This window comes from Halichoerus grypus, chromosome 7 (assembly GCF_964656455.1).
Source record: "Halichoerus grypus chromosome 7, mHalGry1.hap1.1, whole genome shotgun sequence".
NCBI lineage: Eukaryota > Metazoa > Chordata > Mammalia > Carnivora > Phocidae > Halichoerus > Halichoerus grypus.
In genome coordinates this window covers 37,356,649-37,376,147 of record NC_135718.1, presented here as the reverse complement: position 1 = coordinate 37,376,147, position 19,499 = coordinate 37,356,649, and the positions used below count along the sequence as shown (strand labels likewise).

Genomic DNA, 19,499 nt, shown 5'->3' with positions numbered 1-19,499 from the left:
ATTTAGAGCTGATCCCCTCTTCCCCTTGGTCCCCCTCAGAATTATTCAACCCAATCCCAGCCTTTCCCTGCTCCCTCTTCTTACCAAAATGCACTCAAGTTGCCGAGGTGCCCTCCCTTGTTGCAGCAAGCCAATAAGCCTGCCCTTGGACTAAATTGTCCTTGCTGGTCCTGGTTGGGCATTAAAAATATAGCAAAAGCAAGAAAAAATAACACATGGGGTTAGAAGTCAGGATTAACACTGGAGAGGTCAGGGACTGTGAGGGGGCACAAGGATGACATCTGTAGTGTTGGTAATATTGAATTTCTTGAACCAACTGGCAGTTATGCAAGTGTGTTCACTTTATGTATATTAGTTGAGCTGTATACTTATAGTTTGGGCACTTTTCTCTATGTTATACATAAATAAAAAGTTTGCTTTTATTTATTTAAGAGAGATCACAGAGGAAGAGGGAGAAGTAGACTTGCCACTGAGCAGGGAGCCCGATGCCGGACTCGATCCCAGGACCCCAAAATCATGACCTGAGCCAAAGGCAGACGCTTAACCGACTGAGCCACCCAAGGCACCCCCAAAAGTTTACTTTTTTGAAAGAGCAGTCTCCCTATTCCGTGTCCATCATGTCTGCTCACAGGCTGTCTACTCACAGTCTGCCCTTGACTGCATTGCACCTACTTGTCATCTGATTATAATCAGTAGGGTGATCAGAGGCTTCATCTCCTATATCTAGGGAGTCTAGTCTTTGTAGTATACTCTCCTCTTGGGACTTTTGGGACTACATTGTCTGAAAACATATGGTTTTATACCTGGTATTGTGTGTCCACTTGTGCTAACAATTTTTCCTATTCTTGGTACAGTTCTTAATTTTTCTGGAAAAATTCAAGTTAGTTTCCAGTGTCTATTCTTCCTGACTTGCACAAGTAGAAATTGATCTATAATTTTAAGCAACTATATTTAATAGAAGAGAACATATAAACATGCACATTCCATAGACTTGTAATATTCAATATAAGAAACAGAATACTCCTATATATCCATAGCTGAAAACGGGTCCTCTGGCTTTCGACTACAAAAGGTCCTAGAGGAGGGGGGCGCCTGGGTGGCTCAGTCGGTTAAGTGTCCGCCTCTTCATTTCCACTCAGGTCATGATTTCAGGGCTGTGAGATCGAGCCCTCTGTTGGGCTCCATGCTCAGCGGAGAGTCTGCTGGAGATTCTCTCTCTCTCTCCCTCTCCCTCTGCCCCTCCCCTCGCTCACACACTCATGCCCTCTTTCTCTCTCTCTCTCAAATAAATAAATAAATAAATCTTTAAAAAAAGAAAAAGTCTTGGGGCTCCTGGCTGGCTCAGTCAGTGGAGCATGCGACTCTTGATGTCAAGGTTGTGGGTTTGGGCCCTACGTTGGGTATAGAACTTACTTAAAAATAATTTTTTTTTTATCTTATGTTATGTTAATCACCATACATTACATCATTAGTTTTTTTATGTAATGTTCCATGATTCATTGTTTGCATATAACACCCAGTGCTCCATTCAATACGTGCCCTCTTTAATACCCATCACCAGGCTAACCCATCCCCCCACCCAAAAATAAAATATTTTTAAAAATTAAGTAGGATGTCTTTAAAAAAAAATAAAATAGGGGCGCCTGGGTGGCTCAGTCATTAGGCGTCTGCCTTCAGCTCGGGTCATGATCCCAGGCTCCTGGGATCGAGCCCCGCATCAGGCTCCCTGATCCAAGGGAAGCCTGCTTCTCCCTCTCCCACTCCCCCTGCTTGTGTTCCTTCGCTCGCTGTCTCTCTCTCTCTCTGTCAAATAAATAAAATCCTTAAAAAAAATAAAAATATAAAATAAAATAAAATAAAATAAAATAAAATGAGGAGCGCCTTGGTGGCTCAGTCAGTTAAGCAGCAGACTCTTGATTTCAGCTAAGGTCATGATCCATGTGGGGCTCCCCACTCTGCAGGGAGTCTGCTTGAGGATTCTCTCTCCCACTGCCCCTCTCCCTGCTCAAGTTATTTCTCTCTCTCTAAAATAAATAAATAAATCTTTTTTAAAAAATGAGTCTTTAGGTTTTGTTTTTAGATAAAATAAGCCTAGCTGAAGGGAAGTCATGAGCAAAGACAGGGATGAAGAATGGTGATGGACTTTGCCCAAGACTCAGTCATTAGATCCATTGAGCTGAATGAAAAGAAAAGTGAGACAAGGCTTGGAAAATAAGTTGGTGAGGGGGAAGACAGCCCCCACCCTGTGACAAGCTGAAGAGTCCCTGGTTCTAAGACCTAAGATGGTGGAGGACGAAGAGCAGCAGGGGAATGCAGTGACTCAAAATAAATATATAACAACTTTATTGATCCATTAGAAAAAATAAAAGCTACAGTGTAACTCACATCCCCACCTGGGCTAAACCCTTTAGCACAGATTATGGTCCTTAAGTACTGGTTCTCCTCAATGTCCGAAGTTAATTTTTAATCAATGATTTCATCCTGGAAATAAGATTTTAAATCATCCTTCTTCATTCACATTAGGATAACAATTCAGATCTGCATCCTGTATCATATGTAAGAAAAGGAACATGGTAGGAGAGCTATGACTCCATAAGTTCATAGTTAATTTGTGCAACAATAAAATGGTAAAATTGGCAGCAGTGACAGGCCCCATAGAGATGAGTGTCCAACTGCCCCTACAGAGACACAGTCAGGAATTTGTGCGAAGCAGAGGCAGAGCCATCCCTTATAAACTTGTGAAACTCTTTAACCTAATGAACATTTAGATTTTAGTCAGAAACATTCAGATCCTGACCTTGTTCCCAGACAAGGGTCTGAATGGACCCCCTTGGCTCTCTTAGTAGTCTAGACAGCTGACAGTGACAGCAGAGGCACCTTTCTCTGGAGTCTCCTGTGCCAGTTTCTGCTTCAGGATGGCACCTAGAACCTTCGATGGGAAAGAATATAGCCATCCTGTGCTTGAGACCATCATCAGCTTTGGAGACAATACAAAGCTGCTTCTGGGTTTGCTGACGTGACTTCAGAGATCCCAGAATAGGCAATTCCTTCACAATTTCAGAGACTGCAAGTGCAGCTACAAAGCCCACAGCTGTGGCAGTGGGTGGAGATGCTCATGCATGCAGGTTTATGTATCTGGAGAGCAGTCTCCAAAAGTAGCGCTAATTTAGGGACTACTGCTGAGGCAGGTGCATCTCGTGCTCCAACATCAGAGACTAGTGAAGAGTTGGCAGTCACCTCTCCCCTTGTGCACTGCCCTGGGACAGAGGTGATGGGGTTGCAGCCTTCCGGGACTGCTGGCCTTCTGAGCTGAGCTGCCGGCCTGTCGGTGGGCAGGCCTGCAGCACCTGCCCCTGCTGTTCTCCCCGGCCGGGCTGCTGACCCTGGACCATGGGGGATGGGCTGCAGTGTGTGCCTTGCTGTGCTCTCCAGCCAGCCCGCTGGCCATGGGGCTGCTGCTGATACTGGACTGTGGGCGGACGGGGCTGCAGCATGTTCCCCTGCTGGTCTCCCCAGCCAGGCTGCTGGCCCCAGGCTGAAAGGTATTGCTGAAGTATCCTCTCAAGGCTCTCATCTAAGAGCAACTGCCAAGAAGAAAAATCCTGAAGCATGGCCTGGAACAGCCTTTTCATGTCTGACTGTGGATCTCTTACATCAAGAAGTATCTCCTGGGGATTCTTTGGATGTTGGAATTTTAGAAAAGCTTGTAGAAGCATCTTGAGACTTGGACTCAAGGGTTCTTCCCATTTTGGACATTCCTGCAGTGATGGCTGCAAGAGTTGGTGGTTGAATTGCTGAGATAGCCCTAGGTCTTCCCCAGAGGAGCCAGTTAGTGTCCTAAGGGGCCCCTGTCCTGGGATGGGATTTTTGTCTCTGACTTCCCGATTCTGTAGACTTTTCACTGAGAGAATATGTCAAAGGTGAGAGAGTGGTTTGAGCTGCCTGAGGAAGAAGGGGAACTTTGCAAAGCCGCAGAAGGTCCTAAGCTTGCACTGGCCATCACAGGGGAATCTGGGGCCACACCTACACTCCTGCCTCCAGGGGTCCCAGAGGGAGACTGTTGTCCAGGAACATGTTCTATCTTCCTAGAATCACTGGGCACAGTAAGCTTGTCATCAGAGCCCTTGAGAACAGGCTTTTGTCTGGGGGCCTGGTTCTGCCCCTGGTAGGCCATTGCTTCTCTCCTTGCTTGGTGTCCAGCTCTTCCCAAATCAAGCGAGAGAATAGAAAGAGAGGGTTAATCCACTTACCCTGTTCAGCACTTCAGTGCCTTATCATGAAATAAATATTTTCTTGATAAGCTCAGTCTTAGCGTTATGTTACCTCTACTCTAAAGAACACAGACACAGCTCAGATCCTTAACCCAACATTCAGAGATCTTGGTGGCCAGGCCCCATTCTAGCTTTCTATAATCTTTTCTTGGTATTCCCTTCCTTGCAGGCTCCCAGAATACTACCCTGCTAAATATCCCAGAATACTTAACCTCTTCTCACACCTATGTGCCTTGACCAAGCCCAGAGAACCCTTCCTGCACTATCTTCCCTATCTTAAAGACCCAGGACACATGGGAAGGGCAATCTTATGTTTGCTGAAATAATGATTTCTCTGATGATGTGACTGCCTTCATCTAGACTTTATCTGTGGAAGCTAACAGATTAGGATGTGGGCAGAGCAGAATCTGAAGCAGTTTTTCTTGAACTTGGCTTTTTATCAGAATCAGCAAGGAGCCCACAGAGCCCCAGGCCCACCGACACTAAATAGGGCCTGGGCTCTACATTTTTACCAAGCTCCCAGATGACACCAATTAAAAACCAAGGTTTGAGAACAGCCCAAAACCTCAAGACATAGCTTAAAGTCCTGCTCTAATATTTGTCAGCTGTGTGGTCCTAGAGAGGTCTAGAATCTCCCTGAACAGTACTTTCTTTGTAGGAAAAAGTGGGTATAGCAAAAGCATCCTACATTTCTTAAAGGCTTTTTTTTTTAGTTTTACGTATTTCTCTTTGGAACCCCAATGGCTTTCTTTTTTTTTTTTTTTTAAAGATTTTATTTATTTGTGAGAGAGATCGAGAAGCAGACTCCTTGCTGAGCAAGGAGCCCGATGCGGGACTCGATCCCAGGACCCTGGGATCATGACCTGAGCCCAAGGCAGATGTCCAACCGACTGAGCCACCCAGGTGCCCCTCTTATAGGCTTTCAAAGGCAAACTAAGCCTGAATGGTACCATGATAATGCGCCCTTATCCTGGTAGAAGAGGCTTGCAAGCGTGACAGCTGCAGTCAAGCCTGATGGCAATGCTGGTGCCCCAAATCCACCATGTCCTCGTCCTCTTCCCCTCCAATAGGAGACGTCCAGGACTTTGCTAGGACAGCATTTAGGGCCAGAAAGAATTTGATCCACACACACTGGTAAAGCTTTCTAAAATAGCCAGATGTACAATATGCCGGACAATTTCAAACAGTCTTATAACAATCCTGCGATGGAATGTATCTTGCTAAATATCTGATAGGTTAATTCATGTGTCCAAGTCCCATGGCAGTGGAGAAGTGGCGAAAACAGCCTCTCAGAATCTGAGAGTTGAATGACTAGTGCTCCGGGAGAGAAGGACAAGGAAGCTACACAACAGGCTACATGACAAAATACATGAAACAGTACTCCCATGATGTGTTCTTCTTCCCAGAGCGCGGGGGCCCTTCAAAGAGACCAGGGCAGTGTGACCCTCGCACATCAATTCCCCATGCAGGAACCAGCGCTCTGAGAATCTGGCCTCCAGGAGTCCAAGCCTAGGAAATATCTACATAACTAGGCAACCAAGATGCCATTGCTTCTGCGGTTTCCACACCTCTTTCAAAGCTGCTAATATCAACCAGGGTGTCTGGCGGCCTCCTTAGACGCCTCAGGAATCGCTATGTCTGCTTCCCTTCCTGTAAATTTTGTGAGATTTATAGGGTGCACATGCTGAAGCCTAATCATCTTTGCATCTGATAGAGGCCCTGCCTTCTCAGCACCTGACCCACCGGGGGCCGGAGCCACGCAGAGCTGTAGAAGTCGGCCAGCTCAGAGGCGCCACCACAAATGCAGCCACACCTTACAGGGCCTGCATCTCCTCACCAGCAGGGTCCTCGTGCTGCTTCCTGTGAGAAGCACCTGGAGAATTCTTTAAACGTTCAATCTGAACTTCTAGAGATGAGTCTGACGTAAAGAAGAAGAACACTATGGCAATTACGCATCCTCACTGCACCCACGCTGAAGGTGCCAAAGGGGGCAAGACAGAAATGTTCCCCGGAAACCACTGACCTTCCAAGAGAGAGGGTCTTCCTTCTTCCCCACCACCAACTCCTAGCCCCGTGGCAGAGCCCTAGTGAATCACCCGATACTGCCTCTAGTGCATGAGAGGACGTTCCAAGTAAACTGTTTTCCAAATAACCTTTCCTGCCTATAAACTCCAAAAAACTCAAAACAATTATAATATAGAAACATAATATATAAATATACCATATAAATATAAATATATTAATATATATAAATATATAAAATATAATTATAATATAATTCTACGAGTGCTAAAGTGAAGCTACTATAGCTATACATTGCTAATAAAGTTATAAATTCGTGCACCTTATCCTGAAAACACTTTGATTAAGGTCCTTTGTCGGAAAAATAGATATTTATTACCCTCTGTCCTTGTAAATCTCTTTTAGGTAGTCTCTCTTGAAGGAATCATTCTCTACAAATCAATGGCTCTCAAGGTGGGGTCCACAGACCAGCAGCATCAGCATCAGTCTCGCCTGGGAACTAGTTAGAAAATGCATCTCCTCAAGCCCACTCCAGACCTCCTGAATCAGAAGCTCTGGGGGCAGGACCACCCTGTCCTTTAATAAGCCCTCCAAGTGACTCTGATACCCACTAAACTTTGAGAATCACCCCTATAATATAACAGTTCTCAAACTTGGCAGCACATTAATATCACAGCTTAACAAAATCCCACCTGAGAGATTTTTACTTTAATTAGTCTGGGGTAGGGCCTCAGCAGAGCTCCCCAAGTGATTCCAAAATGCAGTCACGTTTAAGAAGTAATTCAATAAATAAATCCATTATAAGCCTTCAGTGCTGTATTTTGTTTTGTTTTGTCAAGTGGGGAAAATGTGGATATAACCTAAATGTTCATATTTTTAAAGTCCATGTATACTCATTCAAAATAGAAGTTACAAATATTATATATTTTAAAATGAAAAATTAGGGTGGAGGGGTGGCTCAGATGGTTAAGCGTCTGCCTTCGGCTCAGGTCATGATCCCAGGATTCTGGGATCAAGTCCCGCATCGGGCTCCCTGCTCAGCGGGGAGCCTGCTTCTCCCTCTGCCTCTCTCTCTCTGTCTCTTATGAATAAATAAAATCTTTAAAAAAAAGTAATTAAATAAAATAAAATGAAAAATTATTGGCATATAATTTGCATACCATTTAATTGTGCATATAAAAAATGAGTATTACCTATAAAGAGAGGAAAAAACAGACTAAAAAGAAATACATGAAAACGTTAAATGTTTGTGTTATAAACAAATTTTTTTTCTATTGATCTGCATTTCTCAAATGCATTTAAATGTGCAAGGGTTTTTATATAAGATTATTTTATTATTTTTTAAAGTAATATTTTTTAAAAAGTACTTGATGATATCAGTGTTTTGTTGAAGTAGCATGCCCTAAAATATAGGCAGTAAATGAATAGGCAGAGAGATTTACGGACACTGAAGCTCTATTAAGGTTTTTTTGTTTTCTTTTTATGAATCCCTTTTAAAAATTTTTTAATTCCATGGGTGCCTGGGTGGCTCTGTCAGTTAAGTGTCTGACTCTTGATCTCACTTCAGGTCTTCATCTCAGGGTCGTGAATTCAAGCCCATTGCTGGGCTCCATGCTGGGTGTGGAGCCTACTTAAAAAAAAACTTTAGGGGCGGCTGGGTGGATCAGTCGTTAAGCGGCTGCCTTCAGCTCAGGTCATGATCTCAGGGTCCTGGGATCGAGCCCCACATCGGGCTCCCTGCTCCACGAGAAGCCTGCTTCTCCCTCTCCCACTCCCCCTGCTTGTGTTCCCTCTCTAGCTGCCTCTGTCAAAAAAATAAATAAAATCTTTAAAAAAAAAACTAAAAAAAATTTAATTCCAGTGTAGTTAACATAGTGTTATATTAATTTCAGGTGTATAATATAGTGATTCAAGAGTTCCATATATTACTCAGTGCTCACCAAGATAAGTGTACTCTTCATCCCCATCACCTATTTCACCCATCCCCCCACCTACCTCCCCTCTGGTAACCATTTGTTTGTTTTCTATAGTTAAGAGTCTGTTTTTTGGCTTGTCACTTTTCTTCTTCCTTTGTTCACTGTTTTGTTTCTTTTTTTTTTTTAAGATTTTATTTATTTATTTATTTATTTATTTGACAGAGGGAGACACAGCAAGAGAGGGAACACAAGCAGGGGGTGGGGGAGAGGGAGAAGCAGGCTTCCCGCTGAACAGGGAACCCAACATGGGGCTCAATCCCAGGACCCTGGGATCATGACCTGAGCCCAAGGCAGATGCTTAACGACGGAGCCACCCAGGCGCTCTTCACTGTTTTGTTTCTTAAATTCCACATGAGTGAAATCATATGGTATTTGTTTTTCTCTATTTGACTTAGCATTCTACTCTCTAGATCCATCCATGTTGTTGCAAATGGCAAGATTTCACTCTTTTTTATGGCTGAATAATATTCCATTGTATCTTATACCACATCTTCTTTAGGATGTAAAGTATGACACAATGTACCAAAAACATGGCGGGGAAGGATAAAGAATGGGCTCAAACTTAAGCAATCATCAATTTAATATAGATCGCTATATCAAAAACCACTAATAATTATGCAAAAAATAAAGAGAAAGGAACACAAGGCTATCACTAAAGAAAGCCAGCAAACCATGAGAGAAGAGAGCAAGAGGAGAAACGATCAGGGAAAAAACCTCAAAAACAACCATAAAACAAGTAACAAAATGACCATAAATACATACTTACCAATAATTGCTTTGACTGTAAATTAACTAAATGCTCCAATCAAAAGACATAGGGTGACGGAATGGATAAAAAAAAACAAGGGGTGCCTGGGTGGCTCAGTCATTAAGTGTCTGCCTTCGGCTCAGGTCATGATCCCAGGGTCCTGGGATCGAGCCCCAAGTCAGGCTCTCTGCTCAGTGGGAAGCCTGCTTCTCCTTCTCCCACTCCCCCTGCTTGTGTTCCCTCTCTCACTGTCTCTCTCTCTGTCAAAATAAATAAATAAAATCTTAAAAAAAAAAAAAAAAGACCCATCTATATGCTGTCTACAAGAGACTCATTTCAGGCCTAAAGACACATGCAGAATGAAAGTGAGGGGATGGAGGGGCACCTCAGTAGGTTAAGCATCCAACTCTTGATCTCGACTTGAGATTCTCTCTCCCTCTCCTTCTGCCCCTCCCCTACTCACGTTTGCATGTGCTCGCTTGCTTTGTCTCTCGCTCTCTCTCAAATAAATAAATAAAATCTTTTTTAAAAAGTGAAGGGATGGAGAAACATGTATCATGCAAATGGATGTCAAAAGAAAGCTTGGTGGCAATACTTATGTCGGACAAAATAGATTTTAAAACAAAGACTGTAGGGTGCCTGGGTGGCTCAGTTGGTTAAGCAACTGCCTTCGGCACAGGTCATGATCCTGGAGTCCCGGGATCGAGTCCCGCATCGGGCTCCCTGCTCAGCAGGGAGTCTGCTTCTCCCTCTGACCCTCCCCCCTCTCATGCTCTCTCTATCTCATTCTCTCTCTCAAATAAATAAATTTTTAAAAAATCTTTAAAAAATAAAAAAATAAAACAGACTGTAACAAAAGACAAAGAAGAACACTATATAATAATAAAGGGGACAATCCAACAAGAAGATATAACAATTGTAAATATTTATGCACCCAACATGGGAGTACCCAAATACATAAACCAGTTAATAACAGGGGTGCCTGCGTGGCTCAGTCAGTTAAGCATCTGACTCGTGATTTCAGCTCAGGTTGTAATCTTGGGGTTGTGGGATTGAGCCCTGTGTCAGGCTTTGTGCTCAGCATGGACTTTGCTTGAGATTTTCTCTCCCTCTCCCTCTACTCCTCCCCCACCCCCGCTCAAGCACTCTCTCTCAAATAAATAAACAAAATCTTTTTTTAATCTCTTTAAAAACACCCCACTTACATCAATGGACAGTCATCCAAACAGAAAATCAACAAGGAAACAATGGCTTTGAATGACACACTGGACCAGATGGATTTAACAGATATATTCAGAACATTCCATCCTAAAACTGCAGAATACACATTCTTCTCAAGTACACATGGAACATTCTGCAGAATGGATCACATATTAGGCCACAAAACAAGTCTCAACAAATTCAGAAAGATCAAAGTTATACTATGCATCTTTTCTGACCACAACGCTATGAAACTAGAAATCAACCACAAGAAAAAATCTGGAAAGAGCACAAATACATGGAGGTTAAATAACATGCTAGGAACAATGAATGGGTCAACCAAGAAATCAAAGAAGAAATCAAAAATTACATGGAGACAAATGAAAATGAAAACACAATAGTCCAATAATAATGAAAATAATAATAACAGTCTAATAATGAAAATGAAAATAATAATCTTTGGGATGCAGCAAAAGCGATTCTAAGAGGGAGGTTTCAGCAAAACAGGCCTACCTCAAGAAGCAAGAAAAATCTCAAACAACCTAACCTTACACCTAAAGCAGCTACAAAAAGAAGAAAATATAAAACCTAAAATAATAAGTTATTAAGATGTAATTTCAAGGGAGTAAAATGATATCAATATATCATAGCACACTAATTAAGCTTATTCCTACTTGGGTATATTAATTTCAATATTACATTGTTGATCTTGATTTGTATAACAGCCTTCATAAGTTACCATATACATTGCCAATAAAGAATCAACTAAATAACATTATTAGTTCTCAAACAGAACAGAGATTGAGAAGAAAATATAAACACTGGGGCACCTGGATGGCTCAGTCAGTTAAGCGTCTGCCTTCGGCTCAGGTCATGACCTCAGGGTCCTGGGATCGAACCCCGCATCGGGCTCCCTGCTCAGTGGGAAGCCTGCTTCTCCCTCTCCCTCTGCCGCTCCCCCTGCTTGTGCTCACACGCCCTCTCTCTCTCTGTCGAATAAATAAGAAATCTTAAAAAAAAAAGAAGAAAATATAGAGCAATAATTTGATAAAGTAAGAACCACTGAATCAAGATGGAGAGCCTTTCAGACCCAGGAGAGTGGGAGAAGAAAGAGTAAGGAAAGAGGGACAGAGAGAGAGAGACTGAGAGAGGGAGAGAGATAGAGATTATTTAACCTTTTGGAAAACTTATATTGACCATTCTGTTTCAAATTCTTACACATAACCACAAACTGACTTTAAGCTGTATCTTGATACCTGTAAACCCCCCACAAATTGTTATCAAAACAGGCAATTTCTTGAATGCTTTCAAGAACAAACTAATAGAGGCAGATTGGTAGAATCCAGTTAAAAGTACATTGGAACATTTAAAAGGATTATGTCAGCAGTAGAAGCACTTACCCACTTTGAGATCCAAGATTCCCAGTTACATGGGAAGAAATTTCATTTCTCAGATCATTTCAGAACCTAATAATGTGATAAACACATAAGGTTATTTTATTTGGAAAATAATTTATCTTAGTTTTTGTAGTTCTGTTTAATAAAGTGTGCCTGGGGGCGCCTGGGTGGCTCAGTTGGTCAAGCATTTGACTCTTGATTTTGGCGCAGGTCACGATCCCAGGGTCATGGGATCAAGCCCTGAGTCAGCTTGAAATTCTCTCTCCTCCTCCCTTTGCCCCTCCCCCTTCTCTAAAATAAATAATCTTTTAAATAAAAATAAATCATAAAAATCAAATATCTTAAATAGAAAAGGGTATGAAAACTTACAAATATGCCACATAAAGCAGAACACAACACTATGTTCTCTTAGACTAAAATATGGTTTCCACAGTCAACAAAACAAAGAGGCAACCCACAGAATGGGAGAAGATTTTTGCAAACGACACTATAGATAAAGGGCTGGTATCCAATCTATAAAGAACTTCTCAAACTCAACACCCAAAAAACAAATAACCAAGTCAAAACAGACATTTCTCCAAAGAAGACATACAAATGGCTAACAGACACATGAAAAAATGTTCATCATCATTGGCCATCAGGGAAATTCAAATCAAAACCACACTGAGATACCACCTTACACCAGTTAGAATGGCAAAAACGGACAGGGAAAGAAACAACAAATGTTGGAGAGGTTGTGGAGAAAGGGGAACCCTCTTACACTGTTGGTGGGAATGCAAGTTGGTACAGCCACTTTGGAAAACAGTGTGGAGGTTCCTCAAAAATTTAAAAATAGAGCTACCCTATGACCCAGCAATTGCACTCCTGGGTATTTACCCCAAAGACACAGATGTAGTGAAAAGAAGGGCCATATGCACCCCAATGTTCATAGCAGAAATGTCTGCAATAGCCAAACTGTGGAAAGAGCCAAGACACCCTTCAACAGATGAATGGATAAAGATGTGGTCCATATGTAGAATGGAATCTTACTCAGCCATCAGAAAGGATGAATACCCAACTTTTACATCAACATGGATGGGACTGGAAGAGATTATGCTAAGTGAAATAAGTCAAGCAGAGAAAGTCAATTATCATATGGTTTCCCTTATTTGTGGAACATAAGGAATAGCACGGAGGACATTAGGAGAAGGAAGGGAAAAATGAAGGAGGGGAATCGGAGGGAGATGAACCATGAGAGATTATGGACTCTGAGAAACAAACTGAGGGTTTTAGAGGGAGGGGGGTGGGGGGATGGGCTAGCCCAGTGATGGGTATTAAGGAGGCACGTACTGCATGGAGCACTGGGTGTTATACGAAAACAATGAATTGTGCATCACTACATCAAAAACTAATGGTGTATTGTACGGTGACTAATAAAATAAATTTTTTTTTTTTTTTAAAGATTTTATTTATTTATTTGACAGAGAGAGAGACAGAGAGAGAGCACAAGTAGGCAGAGTGACAGGCAGATGGAGAGGGAGAAACAGGCTCTCCGCTGAGCAGGGAGCCGGATGCGGGGCTTGATCCCAAGACCCCAGGATCATGACCTGAGCCGAAAGCAGCCGCTTAACGGACTGAGCCACCCAGGCGCCCCAATAAAATAAAATTTAAAAAAATACATGGTTTCCAAAGTCTCAATGACTTTGCTTCCTTTTTTTTTTTTTCTCCAGATGACTTTGCTTCTTAGGCCATTCTAGGTATATCCTAGTATATCAACAAGAAATTTTTAAAACTTGGCCATTTTGAACTAAAACTGTTTCTCAGTTAAGCCAAACTACATGGAAGGAGACAGAAAGTAGAAATCCTCTGTTGAAATAAATCTTTTACCATTTTCCAGTTGCAAAAGTTCATGGTCCTATGTCAAAGATAGTCTGGGGACACCAGGGTGGCTCAGGCGTTAAGCATCTGCCTTCAGCTCAGGTCATGACCCAGGGTCCTGGGATCGAGCCCCGCATCAGGTTCTCTGCTCGGCTGGAAGCCTGCTGCTCCCTCTCCCACTCCCCCTGCTTGTGTTCCTGCTCTCGCTATCTGTCTCTCTCTCTCTGTCAAAATAAATAAATAAAATCTTTTTTAAAAAAGTCTGTCCACCATCTTGGAATTTCTGAAATAATCTCCTTCACTTTTACTTTCTTGCCCTCCCTCAAATAACCAGGGCCACTAGGACTTTGCATCAATACAATTTCTGACTCCAATCTGCATTTTTGTCTCAGTGCAGTGATGTTATCAGGAAGGTCATGGGATGTACAGAAATACACCAAGTTACAGAGAATGTAAAGATTCTTTGTTGGCAATGTATATAGTAACTTATGAAGGCTGTTCTACAAATCAAGAAACAACAAAGTATTCCTTGAGAAGAATTTCCTAAAACCCCCAAGGTTCCAGAAGAAAAAGGGGTATGAAGCTATGAATTATACCACCCATATGAAGTAAGGATTCTTTCCATTGCAGAAGCTCCCTTTGACATTCTCATTTGATTTTATACCATCTTGTCCTTCCAATCCACTCCTGACTGTTTTGCAGATTTGGCTACATGTATAATATCAGAAGCAAATGACAAGTGTAAAGCAACTCATTTCTAAACATTTATTGCAAAACTCATTAAAATAAAGATCGGGGTGCCTAGGTGGCTCGGTCGGTTAAGCATCTGTCTTCACCTCAGGTCATGATCCCAGGGTCCTGGGATCAAGCCCCACGTCAGGCTTCCTGCTCAGTGGGAATTCTGCTTCTCCCTCTCCCTCTGCCCCTCTCTCTGCTCATGCTCTCTCTCAAATAAATAAATAAAATCTTTATATATATATATATATATAATAAAATAAAATAAAATGAAGGTCCAGTAAAATAGAGGAATTCCTTCCCTCTTTATAGTATTACTGTTATTGTTATACATATTATGTCTATTTATGTTATAAACTAACCAATACAGATTACTGCTTGATACAATCTCAGGACATTTTTTTTAAATATCTCAACACGGCTTGAACTCACAACTCGGAGATCAAGACCCAACCTGAGATCAAGAGTCAGACAGTTAACCAGCAAAGCCACCCTGGCACCCTGAGAACTTTTAAAGAAGAAAGGAAAAGAAAGACCTATTTATAGACTCATATAGATTACATGCGATAAACCCAATAATACAATTCTATAGCTACTGTTAAACAATTATTTTAAATAATCAATCTTAAAAATAGAAAAAAAAAAAAGGGGGGGTGCCTGGGTGGCTCAGTCAGTTGAGTTCTGACTCTTGATTTCAGCTCAGGTCATGATCTCCAGGTAGTGGGATTGAGCCCCATGTCAGGCTCTGTGCTCAGTGCAGAGTCTGCTCAAGATTCTCTCTCTCCCTCTCCCTGCTCACCCTCTCTCCCTCTCTCTAAGTAAATAAATAAAACCTTTAAAAAATAGAAAAAAATATTTATACTGTTTTTTATATGTTCCTAGGTAATGAGCGTTTTTTCCATTGTTGCTAATTTTGGGTGGGTGGATTCAAGTTATCTGGTGTCAGCTCCTTTCAATCTTAAAGACTTTCTTTAGTATCTTTTTTAGAGCAGATCTGCTAGCAACAAAAATTCTCTGTTTTTGTTAATCTAGAAATATTACCTTGCTTTTATTGTCTTTAATACACTTTCAGTTTTTAGATAAGTTTTGGGTTCACAGCAAAATTGAGCAGAAAGTACAGAAAGTTCCCAAATACCCCTTAGCCCCAGTACATACATGGCCTCCCCCACTACCAACATTCTGTAGTAGAAGAGAGCATTTGTTACAAGTGAATCTACATTGACACATCATTATCACCCAAAGTCCATAGTTTTTATTTGGGTTCATTCTTTGTGCTTTAAATTCTATGGATTTTGACAAATGTATAATGACATGTATCCACCATTATAGTACCATAGGGCATAGTTTCACTGCTCTAAAAATCCTCTGTGTCTATTTATCCCTCCCTCCCCCCAACCCCTGGCAACCACTGATCTTGTTACTGTATCCATAATTTTGCCTTCTCTAGAATGTCATGTAGTTGAGACCACACAATATTTAGCCTTGTCAGACTAGCTTCTTTCACGTAGTGTAATAAACATTCAAGGTTCCTTGATGTCTTTCCACAACATGAAAAGGCCATTGCATTTCTTCTTAGCACTAATATTCCATTGTCTGGATGTACCACAGTTTATTTATCCTAACAAATGACACTGTGATTGCTTCCAAGCTTTCACAGTTATGGATAAAGCTGCTATAAACATCCATATGCATCCATACTTTTTTTGTGGACATAAGTTCAAACCCCTTTGGGTAAATACCAATGTGACTGCTATATTGCATTGTAACAGTGTATTTAGTCACGTACACACACACACACACACACCCAGTTTTATTGAGATATAATTGACATACATCACTGAATGAGTTTCCGGTTTACAGCATCAAGGTTTGATTTACATATTGTGAAATTATTACCACAATAAGTTCAGTTAACATCTGTCATCTAATATAGATACAATAAAAAGAAATGGGAAGAAAAGTAATTAACTTCTCTTTGTGATGAGAACTCTTAGGATTTACTCTCTCAACAATATAACAATAACTCTCTTCATATATATCACACAGCAGTGGTAACTATACTCATCATGTTGTGCATTATATCCCTAATATCTATTTATCTTGTAACTTGAAGTTTGTACCTTTTGACCACCTTTCTCCAATTCCCCTTCCTCCCACCCCTTCCTCTGGTAACCACAAATCTGATTTCTTTTTCTAGTAGTTTTGTTGTTGTTGTTTAGATTCCACATATATGCGAGATCATACAGTATTTGTCTTTCTCTGTCTAACCTATTCACTTAGCATAATGCCCTCAAAGTCCATCTGTGTTGTTGCAAATGGCAGGATTTCCTCATTTTTTTATTAGGACGTTTAGTTTTTTAAATATTTTTTTAAGATTTTATTTATTTGAGAGAGAGAGTGAGAGAGAGCATGAGCAGGGGGAGAGGCAGAGGGAGAGGGAGAAGCAGACTCCCCATTGAGCAGGGAGCCTGACTTAGGGCTCGATCCCAGGACCCCGGGATCATGACCTGAGCCGAAGGCAGACGCTCAACTGAGCCACCCAGGTGCCCCTAGTATGTTTAGTTTTATAAGAAACTGCCAAAATGTGTTCAAAACTGGCTGTACCATTTTGCATTCCTACCAACAATCAGTGAGCATTCCTGTTGCTCCACACTCTTGCCGGCATTTGGTGTTGTCGGTGTTTTGGATTTGCACCATTCTAATAGGTGTGTAGTGGAATGCCATTATTTTATCACCTTCATTTTTTAATATGGTAATTTTGCTAGATATAGAATTCTTGGTTTACAGGGTAGTTTTATTTTTCCTTTCAGCACTTTTTTTCTTCTTGAGGTATAACTGACATATAACGTCATGTAAGTTTAAAGTGTACAATAACTTGATATGACATATTTATATATTACAATATGATTACCACCATAGTGCAGAACTTTTCCTTTTGTTCTGCTCTGACTGGATTGTTTCAAAATTCCTGCCCTCTAGTTTACCTATTCTGCTTTCCATTCGCTCTTGCAGATGCTCTCTACTGCTTTTTTTTTTTCCATTTCACTCACTGAATTCTTCAGCTCTAGGGATTCTGTTTGACTATTATGATTTCTCTTTGATAAATACCTCATTTTGTTCATGTATGTTTTTCCTCATTTCACTGGACTGAGTTTCCTTGTAGCTGATTTGAGTTTCTTCAAAACAGCTGTTTTGAATTCTTTGCCAGGTAGATCACTAAAGTCCATGCCTTTGAGCTCAATTATTAGAGAACTGTTATCTTTTGGTGATAACATGTTTTCTTTATTCTTCATCTTCCTTGTGGTTTTGCATTGCTGTTTTCACATTTGAAGTAGCAGACACCTCCTCAAATCATTACGAGTTGCCTTCAAATGTGGTATATTATTCGTTGGTCCTATTCTATCTGGGGCTTCTCCACCTTTGAATAAACTCCTGCTCCACACTTCTTGCTCCCTCTTGTGGCAGAATTCTTAAACTTTTATGTCTTTCCTGGTTTTTATAATTCACCAAGCAGATTGCTCAAACCTCTCTCCTTTGTTTTCCAGAAGATGGTACTATAGCTCAAGTTTGAGGATTCTCCCATGCCCAAAGATGCTGGTCTGATTTCCTGATAGCACTCCATTTACTGATTACTAGACTCATTCTTGTGGCCACACGCAGGAGTGTGCACAAGGAGCCAGCCACAATGGAAGAGTGGGAGATGTGGGTTTAGTACTCAGGGTGTTCAGGGTGGACTCAATCCCAGTGGGAGATCCTTGGGTGAAGCTCTCACACAAGCGCATGGGCAGACTTCCTGCAGAAGTCCTGAGGGTAGTCATCAGGAACCATGTCCCTTTAATGCCTTTGATAATCTTATATGCCTCTTTCCTAATCTCCCTCCCCACACCTCAGAGAAACTGGTTACTCTCCAGCAGTGTCTCACACATGAGGTTCATGAATATGTAGATTAACATTTTTCATCAAATTTGGGAAGTTTTTGGATATTACTTGTTTTCTATGCCTTTCTCTCCTCTCCTTCTGGGACTCCCATTATTGTTTTGTTGATATGTCTGGTGGTGTTCCACGGGTCTCTGAGGCTCTGTTCACTTTTCCTCATTCCCCTTGTGCTTTCTGGTGTCTAGACTGTAAAATCCCTATTGAGCTATCCTCTAATTCACTGATTCTTTCCATTGCCAGCTCAAATCTGATGTTAAAAATCCTTCTACTGATTTTTTTTTAATTTTACTCATTGTACTCTGCAAAAACATACCTATTTTTTAAATAATTTTTAAAGATTTTATTTATTTATTTGACAGAGAGAGACACAGCAAGAGAAGGAACACAAGCAGGGGGAGTGGGAGAGGGAGAAGGAGAAGCAGGCTTCCTGCAGAGCAGGGAGCCTGATGCGGGGCTCGATCCTAGGACCCTGGGATCATGACCTGAGCCGAAGGCAGACGCTTAACTACTGAGCCACCCAGGTGCCCCTATTTTTTTAATAATTTCTATCTTTTTATTGATGATCTCTATTTGATGAGCCAGTGTCATCATACTTTCCTTTTTTTTTTTTTTTTTTTTTAAGATTTTATTTATTTGACAGAGAGAGACACAGCGCGAGAGGGAACACAAGCAGGGGGAGTGGGAGGGAGAAGCAGGCTTCCCGCGGAGCAGGGAGCCCGATGTGGGGCTCGATTCCAGGACCCTGGGATCATGACCTGAGCTGAAGGCAGACGCTTAACAACTGAGCCACCCAGGCGCCCTCATACTTTCCTTTTAATCTTAATAATCATTGTTTCCTTTTAGTTCTTTGAATATATTTATAATAGCTTCTTTGAACAATTTCCCTGTTAAGTCCAGAATCTGGACCCCCTGGGAGATAGTTTCTATTGACTGATATTTAGAATGGAAAACCTCTACTGATCTATCTTCAAATTCAATGATTCTTACTTATGCCAGATTAATCCTTTTAAACATATTTAGACTTGGTTTATGGCCCAGAATATGGTCTATCTCAGTGAGTATGCCATGTGTAGATTCAATTTACTTAACAGATATAGAACTCTTCTGCCTTTTCTATTTAATTTTGTGTTAGATTTAGTACATCATGTTTTTCAAAATATTTGTCCACCTCCTCTAAGTTATGGAATTTACTAGCATAATGTTTTTCATAATATCCTCTTCTCTATAATATCTACAGATACTATACATAATGTAATACATTGGATTATTTCTGTGGATTCTTCCAGATTTTCTGTATAGACAATCATGTCATCTGCAAACAAAGACTTTTATACCTTCCTTCCTAATCTGTATATAT

At 41.2% G+C, this 19,499-nt stretch overlaps 1 protein-coding gene and 1 long non-coding RNA gene across 11 annotated transcripts in view; one reads left to right on the top strand and one right to left on the bottom strand.

The window, feature by feature from the left end:
- The window catches only part of ZNF239 (zinc finger protein 239), a 35,831-nt gene extending 28,727 nt beyond the window's left edge, over positions 1–7,104 (top strand). Inside the window, exon 6 of the transcript XR_013449695.1 lies at positions 6,699–7,104. The gene's annotated coding sequence lies outside the window, so the exon portion shown is untranslated. The remainder of the gene's footprint in view (positions 1–6,698) is intronic.
- Positions 1–19,499, bottom strand: part of LOC144382558 (uncharacterized) — a 110,649-nt gene that overhangs the window by 25,487 nt on the left and 65,663 nt on the right. For 9 of the 10 annotated variants that reach the window (XR_013449699.1, XR_013449701.1, XR_013449704.1 and 6 more), the window contains one exon: positions 11,618–11,683. The exons of the other annotated variant lie outside the window; for it this stretch is intronic. This is a non-coding gene — a long non-coding RNA (uncharacterized LOC144382558). The remainder of the gene's footprint in view (positions 1–11,617; positions 11,684–19,499) is intronic. 10 annotated transcript variants of the gene reach the window in all.